Below are 25,607 nucleotides of genomic sequence, written 5' to 3'. Positions count from 1 at the left end.
TAATAATAATTTTTTGAATAAAATGGCTGCATTTTGCGAATTGATTTTATATTGAGTTTTCTCAACTCTTCTAATAATTCGCTTTTCCTGCACATCAATGTTAGTCAATAATTTTCCAATGTTCACTTCTCTCCGGATTCATAATAATAATAATAATGATAATAATAATAATCTTACTATGTAAGTAAATCATTAAATACTTCGTTACAAAATTATTGTTCATCAGTAAATTCATTTTCAGAATAACGCTTCTCTGTCAAGAGATTATGAACTGAATCGATTCTCGTCCGATTGACTGTGACACAGGTCCATCCAATTCGCGATATTGTCGAAGGATTTGTAGCCTCAAGTCATCTGCATCTCAAATGACGTCACTCCATGCATTAATGCAGCCAGCCAGCTTTGTCCTCACGGCAGAACGCGCTTCCAGACATATAACGGTTGTCCGGAGGATGCCGTGCCATTGGAACTTCAGAAGTACGAGCGAAAATGCAATGCAGTACTACCCTAATACTATTCTACTTGCATTTTAATACATTTTTATCTTTTTTGTCTGTTTATTAATTTATTTTTTTTAATAAGTGGGATCTATTGTTTCTGGTTTTCCCATTTACCTCCTTTTACTTCTTCCTAATGAACACCATAATATTCTTTGGAAGCTTGAATTTCAAGTCATTGGCCCCTTTGGTGGGATTGTTCCATATGAATAGGATTCATCTTCTGAATGCAGTTCACTGTTGTAGTAACTTGTCCGACAATTTCTCGTATTTATGCATGGGGCAATGCAACGGGAGCTAAAATCAACTTTTCCTTTGTTAAAACCACCACCATCTTTTTTCTGCAGTTCACCAACTTTTGAAACTGGGCATTGCACTTTTCACGTGGACAAACATCAATGGATATTTATAGGACTCCTTACGTCCTCCCCTCAGATTTCAGAAACCTTCCAGCGTTACAGAGATTTAAGCTGGGAACTGGCATGTGTTTACTTTGAGCGTATCAAAGAAGGTATGCGAGAACCAACATGGAAAATGGGAAGTAGAAACGAATGAGCTTTCCTAATTGTGATGAATATACCGTAATATATTGGGCATAGATGGCACTTTTGTGGGGTATTTTTTAAAACCTCTTTCTTCAACTGAGGTATATACATATATATATATATATATATATATATATATATATATATATATATATATATATATATATATATATATATATATATATATATATATACACAACAACAAGCAGGAGTCCAAAGAAGACGACAGTCAACGAAACAGTTGCATATTTATTAAGAAACGTTTCGTGTTACTTAAACACATCATTAGTCTGTAAAATTGAAAAATACACATTAATTCTCTAATTTAAAATAAATTCTAAATTAAAAACGGCAGTTACATTCTTTAAAACATTTAAACATTTAGAAGAAGAGTTTTTAAACAACTGTCCCGAATCCTTTAAACCCCTTTACTATAGGAGATATGTGGATGATACTTTTGCCCTATTTAAACATTCGTGGCAATGTCAATCTTTTCTAGATTACGTTAACTCTAGACATCCCAACATTAGATTTACTATTGAGCAGGAGACTGAGAATACACTAGCTTTTTTTAGACGTAAAATCACCCGCTTTGACCATAATTTTAGTACATCAGTTTTTAGAAAAGTACTTATACAGGCCTTGGAGGTAGCTTTTATAGTTCGTGTTTCTTTTCTTTTAAAATCAATGCCATAACGACTCTAGTTTTTAGAGCCCTCCGTTATACATCTAGCTGGGGAAATTTCCACTCCGAAATTGAATTTTTACTGGAATATTTTACCAAAAATTCATATCCACAAAGACTTTTTTATAACATAGTTAACAAGATTGTAGCACGTAACTATTCTGATTCTGTTGTGAAATGTAATGTTCCTAAATTGACTATGTACGCTACGATACCATTTACGCACTCCGACTTTCTTAGATCCAAAGTCAAACAAATCATTGAAAAAGAGTTTGGATTTCTAAAACTCAATTTAATACCTATGAATCCACTAAAGATTGGCGGCTTTTTTAATTATAAGGACAAGCTACAGACCTTTATGAAGTCCAATATTATTTACAAATTTGAATGCCCAAGATGTCTTGGTAGTTATGTTGGCTCATCAAAGAGAATGTTGCAGGTCCGTTATTATAGCCACTTAGGTCTGAGCTACAGAACTGGCTCACGTATAACTAATCCCGAATTTTCTAGTATTAGGAATCATGCCGTTAAATGCAAGGTTAATATAGATAAAAAACATTTTTCCATCATGGGAACTACCAAACAATCGGCTTATTTAACGACCCTTGAGTCTTTGTTTATTAAACGTCATGCACCTCTTTTAAACTCCAACGTGTCTTCTTCTCCTCTGCACTTGGCCTAAGTATACTCTGGGCATGCGTGAGCTTGTGGTCTCACTTCGTCTTTCCCCTTCTATTGATCAGGTAGACTTAGAAAAAATCTCCTTTCTTTTTACTTTTTATGTATGTTGTAATTTTTAAAGAATTTAACTGCCGTTTTTAATTTAGCTTTTATTTTAAATTAGAGAATTAATGTGTATTTTTCAATTTTACAGACTGATGATGTGTTTAAGTAACACGAAACGTTTCTTAATAAATATGCAACTGTTTCGTTGACTGTCGTCTCCTTTGGACTCCTGCTTGTTGTTGTGTACTTCCGCCTGAATGTGTATATATATACATACATACATATATATGTATGTATATACTGTATATATATATATATATATATATATATATATATATATATATATATATATATATATATATATATATATATATATATATATATATTAGCAAAGAGGACAGAAAGAACGGTGACCTTATGGCACTGAGCTTTCCTTCAAAATGAGGAAAATATTTTCTAAAAGAGTTGTTTCTTTTTCGGTGCGAACTAAGTAGATGACCGTAGCAAACTGCATTCAGTAATATACTGCATCCAGTAATGAGGTAGTTTGGGTTTTAAAACTAATGTAGAAAATCCACGAGGATTTTAACTAAAATTTTTATGTTTTTTTAGATGTTTTAATATTTCCGCGAATGAAAAAACAATTTTACTTAGCCACTGAAGATGACAGGTATTAGGAACAGTTTATCTTTAAATGCATTTTTGGCTCTGAACTTTAATATGGTTTGACAGTTTTCTAGCACTAGCCTAAGTTGAGTAATCTCAAGTTGTATAGTTTTAAAATTATTATAATTATTTTTCTTAGCAGACCTATGGTTTATATTCTGACAAACATGGGACAGTCTTGTCTCCATAGAATGAACTTGGTTTGGGTATCATGTTATACCCAACTGAATATATCGCAAAATCAATGATGAATACCAGTTAAAATTTTTACTGATTTCTGTGCGAGGTAAATAGCTTTGAATTTTTGATATGATCTCATTCCGCAGTTTCAGAGCGTGTGTTTAGTGGCAAATCGTCATATCTTGATGATGGTATAATCACTCTCTGTTCCTCCTTTATTGGCACAAAACTTCAGCCTCCCACTTTTCACATCAGTATACCAGGAAAATACCTGTCTGTCTGGATTTAGCAAAGCAAACAGCGGTGTCCAGTAACCTCACACACTCCGCCCCCAACAATGCCTGAGCACATTACCAGGAATGTAAGTAGGCTCATAAATCAGCCAGAGACAATCAGTTGATTGACAGGATTCCAGTTCTGACCTGCAGTGCTGATTAATAAGAGATGCCCCCGTAGAGGGTAGTGCCGCCAATGCACCCCACGTGGTTAAGTTAAGTATACCTTAGTTTAACTAGACCACTGAGCTGATTAACAGCTCTCCTAGGGCTGGCCCGAAGGATTAGACTTATTTTGCGTGGCTAAGAACAAACTGGTTATCTAGCAACGGGACCTACAGCTTATTGTGGAATTCGAACCACATTATAGCGAGAAATGAATTTCTATCACCAGAAATAAATTCCTCTAATTCTTCATTGGCTGGCCGGAGATCCGAACTCGGGCCTAGCAGAGTGCTAGCCGAGAACTCTACCGACTCTTCCAACGAGGAACTACCTCACGTGGTGCACTGTAGGCATTACTTACGGGTCTTTGCAGCGCCCCTTCGGCCCCTAGCTGCAACCTCTTTCATTCCTTTTACTGTACCTCCGTTCATGTTCTCTTTCTTCCATCTGACTTTCCACCCTCTATAACAACTGTTTCATAGTGCAACTGCGAGGTTTTTCTCCTGTTACACCTTTCAAGCCTTCTTACTGTCAATTTCCATTTCAGCGCTGAATGACCTCATAGGTCCCAGCGCTTGGCCTATGGCCTAATTATGTATTCTCTAAAAAGAGATGCATGAAAATGTCTGCATGAAAGAGCACCCCCACCCCTCCCCCCAGGTAATATATGGAAATATGCCCTGGAGTCATGTGATTATGCCAGACATATTTTTCTAGGAGGTAATTGAAGCATAAATTATCATTAGCATTTATAATTCGTATGAATAACAAGGACAGTTCTACAGTAAAGAATAGGGCGGCAAATAAACGACAAAGACATTAAAGACAAATTTGCTTTTAAAGGCTAGTCAGTTGATTTATAGGTTAAGTTAGACTCCAACTCTGCCCCAAAATGGAAAACTGCATTATCTGTAAAATTTTCGAAATTCAGATATGCCACCTACTGTGCTCGTGAAACACTATTACACAAGTTACTGCAGTTTCAGAATGATTCTTCAATGCTTTATTTAGGAGGGTCCCATTTGTAGTATCTGCAAAATCAGTAGTAAGGCAAGGGAGCATCTACCATTTTTCTCAGTTCTGTATTTTTGCAGATACTGCAGTCTTCCATTTTAGGGCAGAACTGATGACTTAGGGATTTCTATTTTCTTTTATCATTGACGAATTCAAGATTTGATTCAAGTTCACGAATAGACTTATGTTGTCGAAGCTTTAAATATTTTAGGGAAAAATGAAGGAACCAAACAAAATTCACTGGACCACAGTGGATGAGAGCTTTAAAAACTTTTTTTCTTCTTATTAATGAATACTCGGTCACTTTGAAGTGTCAAACCTCGGCGAGATGAGCAGGTGATTTCCTTTTATGTCGAGACAGTGTTAGATCACGTTCTGGGAATATTTTAATTAATACTGAAATTCTTCGCGGTGTTATGCCATCAGAGAAAGGTGAATGTTTAAAATGCGTTTATAGATATCTGTCGAGGCCTTTACGGTAGAATATACGAGTAATTCATCGGTTTATTTTTGTGATGGACGCGCGCAAATACACAATGAATACTGTATGTGTGTTTGTAGATGATTGTTTTGCTGTTCATGCACCAGAGTGCTCGAGTGTGTATGTAATCACGTAAGTGAGTGTGTATGACTATGTGCATATTCTTATGTACCATTCAGTGGAAAGAAAACTTCGCGGGAGTGTAAAAGTAGATCTGGCCATGCAAACGATTTGTTTTTATCAATAAATCTGGTTTTCCAGAGCTAAGAAGCTTTTCACTATAATCGATGACATTTGAACTGTTATTTGTATATTTTTATTTATCACGTAAAAGAAACGAATATACGCGGAACTCTAAAATTAGATCAGGCGATGAAAGCAATTTGTTTTGAAGTTCATTTTTCGTAAGCTAATAAACATCCCACTATAATTAATGATTTTTGAAATGTTGGAACACAGAAAAGACAGAGAAATATAGATCCTAATATACTGAGAATCACTAGACACCCATTCCATTCCGGAAAAGGAACATCTGAAATTCTCCTTGAAGCTGAGAGAGAGAGAGAGAGAGAGAGAGAGAGAGAGAGAGAGAGAGAGAGAGAGAGAGAGAGAGAGAGAGAGAGAGAGAGAGAGAGGGCACCATTCGGCATTGTGAAAGGTGATCACACGAATATGCTAAAATCGGAATGAATTAGAATATTTTCCCGACAGCCTTCGTCACCTTTGACAAACTGTTTATGGAAATATGGAAATATTCGTCTCCAATTCCAGAACGCGCCTGGAATTGGCCTACGGAAATATTCCGAAATCTGGAGCAGAATTTCCGATATGTACAAATCTTGCCTTACTCTAAGGAGTCTACGACGTTGGTTTTTGTGGTGTTATACTGTGTATATATATATATATATATATATATATATATATATATATATATATATATATATATATATATATATATATATACATATATATAGAATCAGCTGGACATTGTGGCTTTAACAATTTTTATATATATATATATATATATATATATATATATATATATATATATATATATATATATATATATATATATATATATATATATATATATATATAGAATCAGCTGGGCATTGTGGCTTTAACAATTATATATATATATATTATATATATAAATATATATATATATGTATATATATATATATATATATATATATATATATATATATATATATATATATATATATATATATATCAGTGAATTAATCTGAGATAAATTCACCATCTAAACTATACCAATTTTTAAGGCTTGTTTTTTTTGTAGCTAACCCCTACACACCCCCACCTCTTCCAGACAGCCCTTCTCTCTCTCTCTCTCTCTCTCTCTCTCTCTCTCCAGCTCCCCCGGAAAGTGGCGAGAATATGATGTAGTTTCAAACTCATATCTCAGAATGGAACGATGTCCATTATCATGTCTCCCTCCATGTTCTCAATCAACCATTAAGGTGGAAACTATACGCCAATACGAAGGTGAAATTGAATTCATTGTTGTAAGATAGTCAGTCAATAGTAAATACAACGGACAATAATTTAAAATTTACTGGTCTTAAATTTTAAGTTCATTTTATATTTTTCCCGTGTTTCCTCAGACGCGAATAAAGGGAAATGAAGTAAGACAATGAGAGAGGAGAAAGGGAAGAAGCGAGCGAGAAGGGAAAAGGAAAATTGTGAATGATGAGTGAGACTTTTTCTGTCGGCCCTCGGATTTTAAAAACTACTGAGGCTACAGGGCTGCAACTTGGTATGTTGGTCATCCACCATCCAAATCATCAAACATACCAAATTGCAACCCTCTAGCCTCAGTAATTTTGATTTAATTTAACGTTAAAGTTAGCCATAATCGTGCGTCTGGCACGATATAGGCCAGGCTGCACCGGGCAGTGGTTAAAGTTTCATGGCCGCGGCTCATACAGCATTATACCGGGCCACCAAAAGATAGATATATTTTCGGTGGCCTTGATTATACGCTGTACAGAAAACTCGATTGCGCCGAAGAAACTTCGGTGCATTTTTTACTTGTTTATATGAAGAATGACTTATTTTCATAATCCACATCTCAGTCACATCATGATTTTCACCTCTCTTTCATCATAATCATTTCTCATACTTATTTTCAATTTCATCCTTTTATTGTTTAAAGGATTTTATGTATGTTCGTGTTTATGTTTGTCTATGGCCACTTACGCCCGAAACAAAGCTTTTGACTTTGAATTTTGAATTTGAACGAAAGGAAAATACGTGAAAAGCGCCATAACAGCTAAAATAGAAATCCTTCTCAGCAATCTCAAACGCCTAAAATAAACAGTCATATGGAAATATAAAAATTTAGGTTTACTTTGCAATTTGTTGATTTATCAGTTTTTTCCAACAGCTGATCTCGTCTTTCTGTATTTCCCTTTACCTTCTGTTACTTCTTTCTAATAAACACCGTAATATACTTTGGAAGTTTTGACTTTCAATTCAGTGGCTCTTGTGGGCTTGTTCCGTATGAATAGGGTTCATCTGCTGAATAATAATAATAATAATAATAATAATAATAATAATAATAATAATAATAATAATAATAATAATAATAATAATAATAATAATAGAAGCTTGAATTTCAAGTCCGTGATCCCTGTGGGCTTGTTCCATATGAATAGGGTCCATCTGCTAAATAATAATAATAATAATAATAATAATAATAATAATAATAATAATAATAATAATAATAATAATAATAATGTAAACAAGAAGCCATCCTTAGTAGGTCGAAACACTTAAAGGTGAACCAAGATATCTCACTTAGATCACTGAACGTATGGATGTTAAAAAGTTCTTATCTAACATTGACATGTACATACAACTATACGTTGCGTGGCGTAATGGAACTGGTAATGCTGAGGCGGATATGGTTTTAATGTGGTGATGGATAAGGGAAAGGACGAGGCTTTGTTCTTCAGGCGTAGTTATGGTGTGGTTATAAGGCATTACATCTTTATGCTTCTTCGTTCTGGTTTATATATATATATATATATATATATATATATATATATATATATATATATATATATATATATATCTTGTAATTTCCACAATGGTCCCGTGGATGAAGTATATAATAAGTCTAACGTGCAAATGAAAGGAATTGGTACCAAGACTTTCAACTTTTATTTCAAAGTCATCTTCAGTACCCTGAAGATGACTTTGAATAAAAGTTGAAAGTCTTGGTATTATTTTTTATTTTCACGTGAGGACTTATTATATATATATATATATATATATATATATATATATATATATATATATATATATAATCAGAAAGCTACAAATGTCCTTTAATATCCAATTCGCTCTACCTCGGAAGTAATATATTTTCATATATGTTACCGAAGGGGAATTTTTTAGTTGATAATAAGTCCACCGTCCAGTGGGGTCGAACCAGCGACGGACGAGGACTCAGGACTACAGGGACGCACTAACCCATTCGGCCACAAGATATTAAAGGACGTTTGTAGCTTTCTGATTGTATATGAATCACGGTGATGTGATAAATAGTCATATATATATATATATATATATATATATATATATATATATATATATATATATATATATATAGTATAAGCATGTGTGTGTATATATATATACATGCACATAAACACACACACACATATATATACAGTATATATATATATATATATATATATATATATATATATATATATATATATATATATATATATATATATATATATATATATATATATATATTTATACATACCTGAGTCTTGTACAGCACGTGTATTGAATTAGGCAAACAGTGTGACAGACAGATTAATTTGAAAATGAAGTTGAGCAAAAGTATTTGAAAAGTCATTTTGGGTCTAAAATCTAATTAAGATGAGATAAAGTTAGGTTAGGTTGAATATAAAGCAGCCTGTGTTATTGTGACTTGCTTCACCTGTACAGGTAACTGCTCTTTCATAACTGCTTACTTCAGAAAACATAATGAACGTTTGGTTTGCTGGAAGAGATACGCCTCTTTTATCCCACAAAATATTCAGGAGACTATGTAAAATGAATCCATATTATGTTAAATTAGTAATCTTTTAAAATAAACAAGTAAAAAATGCGCCGAAGTTTCTTCGGCGCAATCGAGCTTTCTGTACAGCCACTACATCATATAATCAAGGCCACTGAAAATAGATCTGTCTTTCGGTAGTCTCGGTATAATGCTCTATGAGACGCTACCTAGAAACTTTAACAAGGTCCCGGTGGTGGCCTATCCTATATAATTTCCAGACGTACTATTATGGCTGACTTTAAGCTTAAATAAAATCAAAACTGCTGAGGGTAGAGGGCTGCAATTTGATATGTTTGACGATTGGAGGGTGGATGATCAACATAACAATTTGCAGCCCTCTAGCCTCAGTAGTGTTTAAGATCTGAGGGCGGACAGAAAAAAAGTGCGGACAGAAAAAGGTGTAGAAAGAAAATAGTGCGTACAGTAAAAAGTGCGGACAGAAAAGGTGCAGGCATAAAAAAGTGCGGACAGAAAAAAGTACGGAGAGAAAAAGTGCGGACAGAAAGAAGTGCGGACAGAAAAAAGTGCATACATAATAAAGCTAAAAATAGTCGATTCGTGATAGTTTTCATCAATGAAAAAAAATACGTAATTCGTGATCACTGAAAAGTGAAAAATGTTTCTTATGGATTTATTCATTGACGTACAAACATTTTTTTCAAAGGTTTTATCGAATATTGACAATGTCACTTTTATCGTGTGAGAAAATCCGTAATTTACGTGGCTGCTTGAAGTAAAAACGTACTTTATTTAGGTTTTTACTGAATACTGAAAACTTCACTTTTATTATTTGAAAGATCGTTAATTCATGTAATTGCATATGCATATATATTCATATACATATGGCTTTAAATGTGCGTAACACGTACTGACATTGAAGTTATGCCATAGAAGCTCAAAATGTGTTTTCGTCCAGGCTGTACAAGTTTTTTTTTTATATATTTTTGGGCTGATGAAACGAGCAACCAGAGCTCTCATATCTTGCTGAAGGCAGACGGAAATGTGAAAAGGGCTAAAAAAGAGTGAGAAAAAAAAAAAATAAAAGGAACCTTCATCCCTACGAAACCGAACGGGCGTCTTGAAGATGGGTTGGTACAGAAAGCAAGAAAAAGGGATTTAGGGGGCAATTTTCAAATATCTCACTTTCATGCATACATATATACATACATACGAGTACATACATACATACATACATACATACATACATACATACATACATACATTAATGTATGAGTTATCTCCACTAGAGACAGAAATTAAATCGTCGTTACATAGTATTGTCACCCAGTCGAATGAGTTTAATTTTTTACTTAAAATATGCTTGATTAGTAATTATTTTATGCTTATAAGAAGAAATGACCTTTAGTTCACAAGATGATTATATTATTAGATAAAATGAAGGTCTTTGTCACCATTTTCCTTAAAGCAATATGATCATCAGGAAATTCTGAATGTATTATCATGATTTAGTTTTAGTTTCTGTATCTGTATAATTCTACCTTAGAAGATGGATCCTTTTCCCAAAGACCCCAAGGTCCAGGGACCTCTGCTTCTTCTAAAGCAAAAATTTGGAATTCTCTTCTTGCTTCTGTAATCTTACTGGCCTATGACCTTTCTCCTTTTAATAGGTAGGTCTATTGCTTCCTTTATAATTGAGGAGTGTCTCTTCTTCCTTCCTTTTTACTCCGGGTCTTGGCTCGAGAGGGGCATAAGGGTGTCAGTTCCATTTGCCTTTGGTCTTCAGAATTAGTAGTTGTTCTCGAGCCTCACCTGAGAATACTGTTTCTTCAACTGTACGTCTGTGTATGTTTACGATCATTGTTTTCAACCCTTCAGAAGATACAAGACAACCAGCAAGGTGTCTTTTACATGTCAACAACACTGTGTGTCATCTGTCTACATATGCTCTTTGGAAAACTTTTATGGCAACCTACCCAGTTCAGTTGGGTGGTAGCTTTCCTTCTGCGGCCATATAAACCGAAATAAGTAACACAGCTGTATATCTCTATTTGACGTAAGAAAAACGTGGTTTACGTAAATGGTTATGTCACCTACTTGGACTTTGCAAGACCTCGCTTCGGTATCTGGCAAAAAGGAATCGTGTATGCCAGCATACCTCGCAATGTCTCTAGCCTGTAGGACAAGGTTCGGTGAGAAATACGTCAGTATTTGAAAATGATTGACAGGAATCATTGGTAAACAAAAATTAGTTTCTTGTGGCATACTTTCTCTCTTTAAGGATCAGTTAATGAATTTCAACAGATCTTAGAAGCTTATTATTCAATAATTAGGCATCGTCATTTGGTAGATACCTGTGCGCATGCGAGGTCTGTGCACCCACCACACTTCCGGCCAATTGAACGCAACCGTCTTCCTATGGAGGCGGGAAAAGTTCCGTCAAATGGATGAATTACACAACCGCTGGCACTCTGTGGATGACCTAAGAGAAAGTCTATGGGAAAAAGTCTAAGGGGAAAAGTCTAAGGGGAAAATCTAAGGGAGGAAATCTAATGGAAAGCCTAAGGGGAGGAAATCTAATGGAAAGTCTAAGGGAGAAAGTCCAAGCGGAGGAAATCTAATGGAAAATCTAAGAGGAAAGTCTAAGGAAAAAGTCTAATGGGAAAGTTTAAGGTGAAAGTCTAAGGGGAAAGCCTAAAGGGAGGAAATCTAATGGAAAGTCTAAGGGGAGGAAATCTAAGGGAAAGTCTAAAGAGAAAAGTCTAATGGGAAAAGCCTAAGGGAAAGTCTAAGGAGAAAAGTCTAATGGGAAAAGTCTAAAGGGGGGGAAAGCCTAAGGGAGGATATCTATGGGAAAACCTCAGGAAAATCTAATGGGAAAGTCTAAGGGGAGAAGTATAAGGAGGAAAGTCCAGGGGAAAGCCTAATGGGAAAAGTCTAGAGAGATGATATCTATGGGAAAGTCTCATGAACACCTAATGGGAAAGTCTAAGGGGAGAAGTTTAAGGGAGTAAATTCAAGGGAAAGTCTAAGGAGAAGAGTCTAAGGGGGAAAAGTCTATGGAGAAAAGTCTAAGGAGAAAAGTCTATGGGAAAAAGTCCAAGGCAGGAAATCCTAGAGAATTCTAGGAACAATAAAGCCTGTTCCTGCCATTCTTTGTTTATTCGTGGAACCATCTGTTGTCCTTTGTCTTTACGGATCATAATGTGAAAGGAAAATACTTGAGGCACGCAAAGACAATGAGGGAGGCTGCTCTGTGAAAATGTCAGAGAGAGAGAGAGAGAGAGAGAGAGAGAGAGAGAAAAGAGAGAGAGAGAGAGATTTAACATTTTTCTTGTCACATCTCTTATCATTGGGGTTCACATGCTTTAATGAAGATATAAGTTAAAATTCATTCATCACTTGTTAATGTTAAATGTTTAATAGGGTCATAACTTAACAATTATTCATCTTTGGTAGGGTCAGGTTAAGGTTAAGTACTGTAATGGGAAAAAATAACAGCAACATACGATCACAGAAAATGTAAACACGTTCAGTAAAATAATGGACTATTATGCCTTTTTTGGCTTGAGTAATTCAAAGTTAGATATTTTCTGAGAAAATTAATGAGGAATGGTGCATTATCTTGCCAAGGTAAGAGGCTGCTAAGCCTTTTCAGTTTGGAATAATGATCAATTATAATGTTTTACTGTGATGTGAAATATGAATCATTGATTTGTGAGCCTTTCTAGTCCCAGGCGTTTTTACAATTTACAGATTTTTTTTTCAGTAATTTTGACTCCAGAAAAACATTGCTTGAATTAGAATGAACAAAGGGAACTCAGGACCACCATTTACCATGCAAAAATATTCTATTAATGTTAAACAATGAATAAAAATTATAATGAAAGTGATAACTGTTATTGAAGATGAGTACTTTCTAAAGGAAGTAATCCGAGATCTGGGCAACGACATTGCCTGTTTACCTAGTAAACAAGTAAACAGCTTTCGAAAGGAAAGAGCCAATCAGTAAAAGAGGAAAAGAGAGATTCTTAAGAAGCTTTAGAGCGTAAGAAGCTTTAGAGCTTAGTAAGTAGCCGTGTTTAGAGAATTTTTTTTTTTTTATGTCGGTCCAAGATTGCCTGGTTTAATCATCTGGTATTCATAGGTCTTTCGTTACGTAGGGTAAACCTCTCTCTCTCTCTCTCTCTCTCTCTCTCTCTCTCTCTCTCTCTCTCTCTCTCTCTCTCTCACACACAACACACACACACACATGAAGAAGTACATACCCATACGTATACAAACTGTATACATTCAGTGGCAAAATAGATTTAAGTTTCAACATTTTAATTATGTCGCTTAAGGAAAGGGGTGGATATGTATCAGGGTAATACTGACGACGCAGTCTTCACATTTTTGCTTGAATGTATCTGTCTATCTATCTATCTATCTCTACATATGTATATATATATGTATATATATACATACATAATATATATATATATATATATATATATATATATATATATATATATATATATATATATATATATATATATATATATATATATATATATATATATATATATATATATATATATATATATGTAACGAGGACAGAATTAACACCCTTTTGAAGGTGTACGTAACGTGCTCCAACGATCTTTAATCATGAAACGGAGGCGTATGAACGTTCGCTCACGGCAACACTTACATCTATTTTTCTCCTCTTTCTCTCTCTCTCTCTCTCTCTCTCTCTCTCTCTCTCTCTCTCTCTCTCTCTCACCGTGTATCACCTCTCTCTCTCTCTCTGTGTATCTCTCTCTCTCTCTCTCATCGTTTTCCGAAGTTCACCCACCCGAATCGCACTCATTCTCACCAAAACAACTAAATGGACCATTTAAAGAAACGCAATAGTTTCTACAAAAATAGGTTTATTATTCAAATAACCCAACAAGAAATGAATAAAACAAAGCAAAGATTAAAATGCATAATAAATGAAATATCGAGTTAGATAACTAAACTCTGAACTGTAAAACACTTCTGATTAACGAAGTCTCAATATGGCTAATAGCCTGAAAATATCCAAACTCACACATACTCCCCAAATCAATAATTAGTCATGTCAAAACCAGTCTACCACATGTTATTCGAAACAGTCCACACTGTCCACCGACATCTGTCCACAGACATCTGTCGGAAGAATCAAACATGATAGAAAACTCCCAAAAATATATGAAATGCAAAACACAATAACGGAAAGTGTAAAATGCATAGCCAAGATATGGCAAACGTAACATGACAAAACAATAATATAAAAGAGGTATGAATATTCATATTAAATCTCCCACACCAGTTCAAAAGTTCATAATGATTAGAAAATCATGGTAAAAAATCACAAGTTCAATTTTCTCCCATAAAAACAGAGATTTCAAAGTCTACCTTATCTGCCGTTCAAAGCCTGGATCCTCTCCAAAGCTACGTCTAGACAACTGCAGTTCTATCACGTTAATGAACGATCAAACTCACTTTTAGGGCAGATTTTGGCACAATCTAGATCAAATTAACGCACGTACTCACGAATATACATAACACTTCGGAAGATCACCTGACCGGCAATATTGCTGAGGAATCAAACTATTTGTTGAACACAAAGATTTTACCTCGAGTCTCTCGACCTACTTCCATCTGACTCCATAAATTCTTTCATCACATCTTAAAGCATTGAAGCTATGAAATGCATATATGTGTCCTTTAAAACTTTAGCGGCCATCTTTTCTGAAATAGAGCTCGGCCACCACATAAGAGCGTCTCGCTCTCCTTAACGGCAAACTAAAACAAAAGCATATGTATAAAACATAACAGATAGAGCTATGCTCAATTAGCAATGTCTACTGCACTGCAGCTTTAAGGACTGCTCTCATGACGCACTTCCAAAGTCACTGGGGTTGAGTTCTTAGAGCCTTTACATGTAATCTTACAAACACGAAAAAGCTTTACTACCCCCACAACAAGAATTATCAGTAAAACAGCTATTAAGACAATTAAAATTGTCGGCATAATATATTCCTGATACTGGAACATCACGGAATCGTCAATGTCTTCCAACGGTGGAACCGTCATTGGCACCTTGGTTGTAGGTACCTCCACTACCAAATGCTCGTTATGCGTATGACGCATAATTATCTTCTCGGAACTGTTGAATACAGCACGGCTAAGTACGAGAAATTCCGTAGACAGGATTCTGCAGGATGAATCGAGCTGCTCGGACCCTCGATGAACGAATGTCGTCGACTTGTTGCTCTGGCACATCATTGTAGCTGCATACTCCTTGCAAAAACACGGCATGAAGAGTACTGGTGGACTCAATGTGGTAATCTCGCAGGAACTGTCTAAAGTCACATTCTGTCGGAGTCTGTCTACGAACCAATGACAACTCACAACCACCCACAGACACAACTCGCAACTGGAAAATACTACTGTCGCACACATACTTCTCTCTAACTAAAGTACAACCTGTCTTATAATCAATTCCCGATCCTTGATACTGATCTCCCAAAATGAACATGGTCTCTACTCTATCCCATGTCACTACTAAGTCTCCCAAAAACACTCGAAAAAGGTCTAATAACAAAAAGGTTTCATGTTACTGAACCAAACAAAACCACTAATGCAAAAGTCAAACACTCACAATGTGAACTAATTCCAAGTTTGTATCTCAGAATAATCACAGTCAACTCACCACTAAACACAACAACTCTACGGAACTCACTCATAAAAAAAATTCTATCCAAACAGAAAAAAAATACTCGAGAATCTTATCCGAACACTAAAAGGTATCACATCTCGTAAAAGACATGAAAGTTCTACTCCGGTTAGTAAATATTTCGCAACACCTGACTAACTCTCAACAAAATAGCAATTGACGTAATGGCAATCGCTCCCATGATCTCAACAACTATAACTACTCACAACACAGCTCCCTTCATTTAAAAAAAAAAAGAAACTGAAAAAAAAAATCCAAATACTCAAACACGATCTCTCAACCCGAAAGAAAAGATCAGACTTGTTCGGTCCGATATACTAAGTACCTCCCCCAAAAAAAATAATCTAAACAACACACACATTGCGTCAGATGATGAAATACATCATAACACAATAACACACTAACACACTCACACCTGGGTCAAATCTCGTATGAAATTAGCCCATGTCTCAATTCCCAAAATCATTCGAAAACAAATGATTAAGAACTTCAACATCTAAAATGAACAAGAGACAAAAAAAAATTTAAAAAATAAATGTCATATATATACAAATATCAACCCACTTATCCCCCTAACTATATACAAACGTTCCATTACATCCCAACTTTCTTTAACTTCGAAATATGGGTCAATTTCGTCACTCCAGTGTTTACATCTTTAACTACAAATCTATTCCCTCTTTTGATCTCTACAATCTCAAAAGGTCCGTGGAACTTCGGACTTAATTTATAATTCAGATCATTCCGAACATTCACTTTAACAAACACTCTATCACCCATCGAAAAAGCTACTCCCCTCGATTTCGTGTTACTTTTCTCTACCATTGCACGCGAACTAAGTTCAAGTTCTTTACTGATACGTGCAAATCTTTCTCTCGCTGTATTTATCAATGAAGTGACCGTAACATCACCCTGAACTCGCTCTGGTAACAAATCAAAAGGTCCTTTCAACTTGTATCCATACAAAGCTTCTGCTGGAGATATCTTAATTGTGTCATTCATCATAGTATTGATACTATATCGCACTTCATCCAAAGATCTGTCCCAATGTGTATCGGAACCTCCCACCGTCATGCGCAAAGCTTCGATTACTTTCCGATTCGCCCTCTCACACAACCCATTCGCTTCAGGTCTATACGGGATTATAGATACTTTCTTTATCCCCAACAAATTAGCAAGACCGTCTAAAGTCTTATTAATAAACTCCCTACCATTGTCTGTGATCAGACATTCTGGAACACCATATCGACAAATTATCCCCTTAAAGAACGCTATAGCAACTTCCTCAGCTGATTTGTACTTCAGTGGGAAAATCTCGACAAAGCGAGTCAACTCATCAACAACTACTAATAAATGTCTATAACCATAAGCGGACTCTGAGAAGTTACCCAGAATATCCATATGCACTCTCTGAAACGGCCTATGTGGTATGGGATATGAACCCAAACGACACGACACTGTCGTCGCTGGCTTATTCGCATTGCAAATAGCGCACTTCTTCACAAAGGCTTCTACTGCGGAAAACATATTTTTCCAAAAGAACTTTGACCTGACGTTTTCATACGTCTTGTCTACACCCAAATGAGGAGAACCAAATTTACAATGTACAATGTCTAGAACTTGTGGTACTAGACTCTCTGGCACGATGATTTGTGTAATCTCACCCATGCTTCGAGTACTTCGCAAGTTATACTTAACTTTTCTCACCAATAAATTATTCTCCAACTCTAGACCAGAAAAAGGCAACTTATACCCTTTCTTCGGTGAAACTCCCTTAAGAAATGCCTTAGCATCTGACAACAATTTATCTTCATCTTGCTTTTGTTCCAGCAAGCCTATGTCCCAAGTGACATTTTCACCCGTAATATAACACACTGCGTTACTCTCACTATCACGAATAACAATCTCTCCCGAGACTGCCGACTCACTATTTCTCCCCGAAGTATGCACTGTAGGAACGTGTATGTCCTCTACATGCGATCTCTCAGAACTACTAATATCAGAGACATTAGACACCAAATAATTACTCTCTTCACCCACACAGGATTCGGTGTGTATTTCCTCATCCTCGACCGGAAAATATCTGCTCAATGCATCTGCAACTACATTATGCTTACCTTCAATGTATTTGAGGTTTGCATCAAAATCTCTCAATGTTAGGAACCAACGTGCTCTCTTGGGCGACAAATTTGGCTTATTAAAAAGCTCTAACAACGGTTGATGATCTGTAAAAATCTCAACTTTATTTCCCAACAACAACATCTTAAAATGAACAAGGCTAGAGACGACTGCGAAAGCCTCCTTGTCCACAACTGACATCAGCCTTTCGTTACTACCACGTGTTTTGAACTTTCTGCTATAAAAAGCAATTGGGTGTAATTTCCCCTCAAATTTCTGCATCAAACACGCACCTATACCTTCCTGACTCGCGTCAGTCACTAAGGTGAACGGTTGACTAAAATCTGGAAACTTCAAAACTGGTGGGTTCACCAAAGCGTTCTTAAGCTTCTCAAAAGCTAATTGTTGACTATCACCCCAAACAAACTTAACGTCTTCTCGTAACAAATCTGTCAATGGAGACGCTATTGTAGAAAAATTCCGCACAAAACGGCGAAAGAAACCCGACATACCTAGGAACGAACGAATCTGTTTCCTGGTTTTGGGAACTGGAAAATTCACAATGGCTTTAACTTTCTCATCATTCACTCTAACTCCTCTTTAGAGATAACATGTCCTAAATAGACAATTTTTCTCTTCAGAAACTCACATTTGGCCAATTTGACCTTTAACCCAGCGAACCGTAATCGCTTAAGGACTTCTTTTAACACCTTTAGATGTTCTTCAATTGTATCTGTGCATATGAGAATGTCATCCATGTACACAAACACCGACTTTCCTAACAAGCCATGAAGTACTGTGTTAACCAGTCTAGTAAATGTTATTGGGGACCCTTGTAATCCAAAAGGCATCCTATTAAACTCGTAATGTCCCTTTGGTACCGAAAATGCTGTATATTTACGGCTACTCTCACAAAGGGGAACTTGTAAAAACCCTTGCATAAGATCTATAGATGAATATATATTCTTGCCACCGATCTCAACAAACAAATCAGGCAAACAAGCTACCGGATATCTATCTGGGCATGTTTTTCATTCAATTTACGAAAATCTACACAAACTCTGATACTACCGTCTTTCTTAGGAACTGCAAGCAAAGGAAAATTAAACGGAGAATTGGACGGTCTGATAATGCCTTCCGACTCCCACTTCTGAACTTCTTTTTCTACTTCTTCTCTGATCTTAAAAGGAATTCGATATGCTGGAATATATATGGGATTTGTACCCTTTTCTAGGCGGATTGAATGTTCTAAAACATCTGTAACTCCTAATTTATCTCCCTTCAAAGCAATGATATCTAGATATTCTTTCAACACTTTCTCTACTTTATCTGAATATTCAGGATAATCAACTTTAGCCAAGTGTTCATGTAGAACCTGACTTCGGAACTGTTGCTCCTCGTTAGGAAACATATTCCCGTCTCCACAAAAACTCACTAATTTATGCTCTTCATTAAACTCTTCAAAATCAATTACATAAGTACCCTTGTGATATTTTTTCACTGAGTCTTGATAGCTAACTAATTCTACTGAAGTCACGCCTGCGACTGAAATTTCATTCACTGACACCGTACTCACAACGTCTTTGAATTTCTCGGTTCCCTCAACAACGCACACTTGAGAAGGAAACTTTTTCTCTTTCAGCGACACTTTAACTAATGTAGGAACTCGCGGTTGCAATTGAACATCTTCCAACAAAAATCCTTTGAAAGATCTCTGCGGAATATCTTCACTCTCTAATGACTGTGTTACACATGTCTCAGACTGTGTCTTAAGTTTCTCACAAGTTTTTTTCCTGTGTATATATGGAACAAAACAACCTGACTCACCTATTGTAATCCCCTGAACTCCCGTAAGAATGTTGATGTTATGTCGCATACAAGAAGGGTGTCCTAGCAAAATCATTTCACCTAAGGCTAATCCTTCTATGACCAAAAATGATTCTACTATTGTCTTTCCACCGATACAAAGCGTAAGAAATGACGAACCTAAAATATTCAGTTTCCTCGCTTGTACATCACACACTGTCTCACTAGAAGGGACTAATTTGCACTCTGGAAACCTCGAGTGAAAAAGGTCAGCATTTACTAAGTTAACTGAGCTACCAGAATCAATGAAAATATGAATTTCATTGCCATTAGAGAATCCACGTACAATCGGCCTAGGTTCTAGTGACTCTACGACCTGATTAGTCATTATCCTGTGTCCGTTTTCGAACTTATCTTGTGAAAATTCTGCTGTTCCTTTGTGTATCTAGAACTTGCATCATGTGGAATTCTCCTGTCATATCTAGAAAAACCTCCCCGGGACTTCCCTGAATAATCTCTACTCTTTGTGGCTGGGCAAAATCTCCATCCATGATATGAAGATTTGCAAACTGAACAATATCTCACTCTGCAATTTGACTTACTATGGCCTATTTTATCACAATTAAAACAACGTATCGTTGTGACTGATCTCTCTGGAATTTTCTTCGATTCTACTCGTGCACATGTCTTCGCTGTTGCATCATTTCCCGAATGCAAGCGACTATCATTATTCTGTGGTTTGGAAACCGCAGCTGACATCTTTGCACCTCCCTGTACAAAACTACTGTCCAGTGTCGGGCATTTTGCTAGATTTTTGTTAATCTGTGCAAACAAAAAGGATTCGTCTGTATCCTGATCAATTCTCTTATCAAAACTATCTACAATTACATCTGGGACCGACGTTAAAAGGCAAGCAAAGTGTAACAATCTTTCAAAATTATCTAAGGAGATATTATTTCCAGTTACCCATGGAGAACCTGTTATAGATTTCTTTAACTCAACTACTGCATCAAATAAATTCGCACTGTATGTGACTAGTGAATCATTGCCCTTCTTTATTTTGAGAAACTCTCGCAAATTCGAACTGCGCATTCACGTTGAACTCCGCCATAAGTAGCTCGTAGAAATTTCTGCAGTTCATTCCAAGTTTTACACCTTCTGAACCCGAAACTGCGTGCTCGTTTCCCAATATCTCCTTTATCTAAATCCAGAAATGATTTAGCCTCTGTTAAAGCTTCAGCGCCATTCGTAATTTTCTTGGAATTCAGATAATTGTTCACTGACTCAATGAAAGTTTCTATATTTTGGGTTGGCTTTCCATCAACTAACCCTTTAAAATTTGTAATTCCCCACAAATGTTCGTCACTTTATGCACCACAATTGATTGGGATGTGCTTGCTGCATCTTCCGGCATTTTGTGAGTAATCACACGCCCTGAGCGTAACAACATAAAAAGAGAAACCAAAAAGAACACTAGAGAAAGGCACAAGTTACCCCCTCTAAAAAAGAAGAACAGAAAACGGCGTTCTGCGCAACTTACGAGAATGGGGTACTTACCAATTTTGAAACAGAAAACGAAGTACCTATCTCTCAACAGAGCTGTGTGCAGCCTGTGACGTCACCTACTCGACGGCGAAGCAAAAAAAGACACCCAGCGCGTTTCTAGTTGAATCATCACTTTGCGTAATTAACTCACAATCGCCACTATTCACACTTATTTGGGTATTTTGTTAACCCCAAAATTGCTCTAGAGATCATCCAGATCTATTTCACAACTCCCCACTCCCAGTACTCGAATAGAAACGGAAAAAAAAAAGGAAAGGTTCCCGCATTTCACACGTAATCACGACCTACTCAGTCATTCAACACTGACCCGTCGCCTTAGCTCTTAGGTGAAGTCGCCTATGCCTTGGGCATCAACGTTACCAATTAGTCTATTAGCAATCTCCCTCTTTCGCCATCACTAAAGACGTTAAAATCATGCTGCCACCAATTTTTCTGTAACGAGGACAGAATTAACACCCTTTTGAAGGTGCCACGTAACGTGCTCCAACGATCTTTAATCATGAAACGGAGGCGTATGAACGTTCGCTCACGGCAACACTTTCTTCATCTAGGCGTTTTTCTCCTCTCTCTCTCTCTCTCTCTCTCTCTCTCTCTCTCTCTCTCTCTCTCTCTCTCTCTCTCACCGTGTATCACCTCTCTCTCTCTCTCTCTGTGTATCGCCTCTCTCTCTCTCTCTCTCATCGTTTTCCGAAGTTCACCCACCCGAATCGCACTCATTCTCACCAAAACAACTAAATGGACCATTTAAAGAAACGCAATAGTTTCTACAAAAATAGGTTTATTATTCAAATAACCCAACAAGAAATGAATAAAACAAAGCAAAGATTAAAATGCATAATAAATGAAATATCGAGTTAGATAACTAAACTCTGAACTGTAAAACACTTCTGATTAACGAAGTCTCAATATGGCTAATAGCCTGAAAATATCCAAACTCACACATACTCCCCAAATCAATAATTAGTCATGTCAAAACCAGTCTACCACATGTTATTCGAAACAGTCCACACTGTCCACCGACATCTGTCCACAGACATCTGTCGGAAGAATCAAACATGATAGAAAACTCCCAAAAATATATGAAATGCAAAACACAATAATGGAAAGTGTAAAATGCATAGCCAAGATATGGCAAACGTAACATGACAAAACAATAATATAAAAGAGGTATGAATATTCATATTAAATCTCCCACACCAGTTCAAAAGTTCATAATGATTAGAAAATCATGGTAAAAATCACAAGTTCAATTTTCTCCCATAAAAACAGAGATTTCAAAGTCTACCTTATCTGCCGTTCAAAGCCTGGATCCTCTCCAAAGCTACGTCTAGACAACTGCAGTTCTATCACGTTAATGAACGATCAAACTCACTTTTAGGGCAGATTTTGGCACAATCTAGATCAAATTAACGCACGTACTCACGAATATACCTAACACTTCGGAAGATCACCTGACCGGCAATATTGCTGAGGAATCAAACTATTTGTTGAACACAAAGATTTTACCTCGAGTCTCTCGACCTACTTCCATCTGACTCCATAAATTCTTTCATCACATCTTAAAGCATTGAAGCTATGAAATGCATATATGTGTCCTTTAAAACTTTAGCGGCCATCTTTTCTGAAATATATATATACATACATACACACACATATACATCCAGAGAGAAAAATAGTCTAATGAGAAATGATATCGGAACCTCTTATAATTAAGATTGATACTCGCTAATGACGATTTGTTAATGATTGAATTAATATTTTTTTTTTTGTTCCGGCGATTTGCTAATTTCATAAGTATAATTGGGTACGAACTTTTTCATCAAAGCGAATCAAATGTAGTTTCTCCAGAATATGATTTATCTGTTTCAGACTCCCCGTCAAATAAACGTTCTTCGAAAGAGTATTTGAATTATCAGTATATATTACTTTCACTTATTAGTGTTCTGAAAAAGAAAACTATTGTGCCAGCTTCGTCTGTCCGTCCACACTTTTTTCTGTCCGCCCTCAGATCTTAAAAACTACTGAAGTTAGAGGGCTGCAAATTGGCATGTTGATCATCCACCCTTCAATCATCAAACATACCAGATTGCAGTTCTCTAGCCTCAGTAGTTTTCATTTCATTTAAGGTTAAAGTTTGACATGATCGTGCTTCTGGCAACGATATAGGCTAGGCCACCACCGGGTCTGGTTAAAGTTTCATGGGCCTCGGCTCTCACAGACTTATACTGAGACCACCAAAAGGTAGATGTATTTTCGGTGGCCTTGATTATACGCTGTACAATGACTCGATTGCGCCGAAGAAACTTCGGCGTATTTTCTACTTGTTTTTTGTTGACTTCATCCAGAAAAGATGTTGGGATTCAGTATTAAAGAACATTAAGGTAAACTACAAACATGCTGACAATCTTTGTTTGCAATTAAATTTTCTGCATTAAAAGGAATGTGGGTTATTATTATTATTATTATTATTATTATTATTATTATTATTATTATTATTATTATTATTATTATTATTATTATTATTATTATTATTATTATTAATCAAAATATGAGCCCCTATTCATATAGAACAAGCTCACCACAGGGGCCACTGACTTGAAATTCAAGTTTCCAAAGGAGATACATATATTTGTATCTCCTACATTACTATCCTAATACAGTTCTCCTTGTATTTTAATAGTTTACTTCAATTTTTTTCTATTCGTTAATTAATTTGTTTTATTTTTTCTTTCTGTATTTCCTATTATTTTACTTAACTTCTTTCAAAATGACCATAATCTTTGGAAACTTGAATTTCTAGTCAGTAGACCCTGTGGTGGGCTTGTTCTATATGAATAGGGACTCATCTTTTGAATAATAATAATAATAATAGCTGGTTCCATGGCATGAGCGTCGCAGAGGAGAGGGTCTTCAGTAAGATCCCCTGCCCTCCTCAATACTACAGGTATATAGACGACACCTTTGTGAGAGTGAATAACGAAGAAGACCTGGAAAGATGAAGGACTGCTTTTGAAGAATGTTCCGTCCTCCGTTTCACGTGCGACCGTAGTGTTGACGGCGCCCTTCCCTTCCTGGGCGTTCGAGTGCAGCAGATCCCGACGGGTTATACCACCACAGTATACAAGAAACCCACGAACAAGGGTCTATGCCTTAATGGGTACAGTGAGTGCCCGGACAGGTATAAAAAGTCCGTGGTTGACGCCTTCGTCCGTCGTGCCCTCTCACACTGTTCCATGTGGAGAGGACGTTCGGAAGAGATCGACAAATCAACACAAATACTCATTAACAACAACTTCTCTAATCATATGGTTGAACAACAAACCCGAGCCTCTATAAATAACTGGCGCCGGGAAAGCATGACGGACACCGGAAACAACCATAGTAAGTCCATAAAACTATATTACAGGAACTATATACATGCACCAAAAATATGCAGAAGATGAGAAGGCCCTCAGAAAAATAACAATTGAAAATGTAACCCCAATTAAAGAAGATGAGAAAATTGTCCTGATAATATACTATAAAAATATGAAAACAAGCCAGTTATTACTTAAAAACAACCCTGCGCCCCCAGAAACGTCTTTGAAGAGAAGTAGTATCATCTACGAATTCACATGCCCGGTGGAAAGATGCCACCACTCTTTTGTCGTGATGACGACTACCAAACTGTCCAAGCGACTCTCCTGTCACGCTCAAAAACGCCAAAGAAGGCCCGAAAGAGAGGAACTCGTAAAGAATACCAAAATCATCGACCAGGCAACGGACCGCCGACTCCTACGGCTTCTCGAAGCTTTACATATTTTAGAAAAAAAGCCGAACATCAACACGGTGAAGTTAACTGAATTTCTCCCTACCATCATACGGAGAAATTTAAGAAACCAACCGACGACAGGCACCGAGAGAGAGAGAGAGAGAGAGAGAGAGAGAGAGAGAGAGAGAGAGAGAGAGAGAGAGAGAGGAGGTCTGATAGAGAGAGAAAGAGAAGAAGAAAGAGAGAGAGACCCAGCATCGGACACAGATGCTTACCTGAACAACTTATAATCCCGGATAACAGCCACTCCCAAATTCCAATAAC

The 25,607-nt window shown here is 36.4% G+C and overlaps 1 protein-coding gene across 1 annotated transcript in view; it reads right to left on the bottom strand.

Annotated features, from left to right (window-relative positions):
• The window catches only part of LOC136848396 (protein rpi-1-like), a 105,228-nt gene that overhangs the window by 11,764 nt on the left and 67,857 nt on the right, over nucleotides 1-25,607 (bottom strand). The gene's annotated exons all lie outside the window — the stretch shown is intronic.

This window comes from Macrobrachium rosenbergii, chromosome 19 (genome assembly GCF_040412425.1).
Source record: "Macrobrachium rosenbergii isolate ZJJX-2024 chromosome 19, ASM4041242v1, whole genome shotgun sequence".
NCBI lineage: Eukaryota > Metazoa > Arthropoda > Malacostraca > Decapoda > Palaemonidae > Macrobrachium > Macrobrachium rosenbergii.
This window is presented reverse-complemented; position numbering and strand designations above follow the sequence as displayed.